The sequence below is a fragment of the Schistocerca serialis genome, chromosome 3, assembly GCF_023864345.2.
Source record: "Schistocerca serialis cubense isolate TAMUIC-IGC-003099 chromosome 3, iqSchSeri2.2, whole genome shotgun sequence".
NCBI lineage: Eukaryota > Metazoa > Arthropoda > Insecta > Orthoptera > Acrididae > Schistocerca > Schistocerca serialis.
Window position 1 is genome coordinate 195,492,376 of NC_064640.1, and position 2,022 is coordinate 195,494,397.

A 2,022-nucleotide genomic window follows, 5' to 3' on the forward strand; every position below is an offset into this window, starting at 1 on the left:
ACCTCTTATGCGCCGACTATAACACCACGTTCAAACTCACTTAAAACGTCATAACTAGCCATTCTGGCAGCAGTAACCTTTCAGACAAGTGCGCCAGACACTTATTGTCTTCTATAGGCGCTGCTGACTGCAGCGCCGTGTTCTGCCAGCTTGCATGTCTCTGTAATTGAATACGAGTGCCTGTACCAACGTCTTTGCTGCTTCAGTGTATGTTGTTGTGGTCTTCAGTCCAGACACAGGTTTGATGCAGCTCTCCATGCTACTCTATCCTGTGCAAGCTTCTTCATCTCCGAGTATCTACTGCAAGCTACATCCTTCTGAATCTGTTTAGTGTATTCATCTCTTGGTCTCCCTCTACGATTTTATCCTCCGCGCTGCCCTCCCGTACTAAATTGGTGATCCCTTGATGCCTCAGAACATGTCCTACCAACCGATCCCTTCTTCTAGTCAAGTTGTGCCACAAATTCCTTTGCTCCCCAGTTCTATTCAATACCTCCTCATTAGTTATGTGATCTACCCATCTAATCTTCAGCTTCAGTGTATAATCACTAAAATAACATCATATACCTTCTGAACCAATGAAGTTTCATTTCGTTTTCATCTCCTCTTCTGTGTCTCCTCTCTTCTCTGTCAGGCAGTGTAATTAACCATAACATCTGCACTTTTTGGAAGCTGTACAGTATGTCTCCTACAGTTTCATTCTGTTTGTTTCCTCTAGTCACAAACAGCTTGCAGTGATATTAAACGCTTTGCCATTCATCAGTGAATTTACTGTAGATGTTACTACAAATAGGTAGCCTCTCTTAGTACCTACATCTACATATACACTCCACCAGCCACCAAGCGGTGTGTGGCGGAGGGCACAATTCGCACCAAAGTCATATCCCTCCCTCTGTTCCACTCGCGGATCGTGGGAGGCAAAAACGACTGTCTGAACGCCTCAGTACGAGCTCTAATTCCCCTTATCTTTGAATGGTGATCATTGCGCGATTTGAAAGTTGGTGGTAATAATATGTGCTCTACATCCTCAGCGAAGATCGGATTTCGGAATTTAGTGAGCAGCCCCATCCGTTTAGCGCGTCGTCTATTTGCAAGTGTGTCATAATTCATACTTTCTATGAGATTTATAACGCTAAATGAACCACTCACGAATCTTGCCGCTCTCCTTTGGACCTTCTCAATGTCTTAAATCAGACCCAACTCTTAAGGGTCCCATACAGACGAACAATACTCTAAGACTGGACAAACTAACGCACTGTAAGCAGTTTCCTTTGTTGAAGGACTGCATCGCTTCAGGATTCTACCAATAAACCGCAATGTAGAGTTCGCCTTGCCCGTTACTTGTGTAATCTGATCATTCCATTTGAGATCATTTCGAATAGTCACACCCAGATACGTGACGGATGTTACCGCTTCCGAAGACTGGGCATTTATTTTGTATTCTTACATTAATGGGGATTTCGCCTTGTTATACGCAGTAGATTACACTTACTAATATTGAGAGATAACTGCCAGTCATTACAACACGCTTTCTTTTCTGCAAAACCTCATTGATTTGTTCCCAACTTTCGTGTGATACTACTTTCCTGTAGACTAGAGCATCATCGGAAAACAGTCCAATGCCGCTGTCAATACCATCAACCAGATCGTTTATGTAAATCGTAAAAAGCAGCTGACCTATTACGCTGCCCTGGGCAAACCCGAGGTTACGCTTGTGTCTGTTGAAGTTCCCCCATTCAGGACGACATACTGCTCTCTTTTGTTTGTTAGAAAACTTTCTATCCAACCGCATATGGCATCGGATAGATCGTAAGCGCGCACTTTTTCGAGCAAGCGACAGTGCGGAACTGAGTCGAACGCCTTTCGAAAGTCGAGAAATATGGCATCAGTCTGGGAGCCAGTATCTAGAGCCTGTTGTATATCATGCACAATGGGGGCCAGCTGTGTCTCGCACGACTGCTGTTTCCTAAGACCGTGCTGGTTTCTGCAGATGAGCTCCTCATAGTCTGAACACAAAATGTT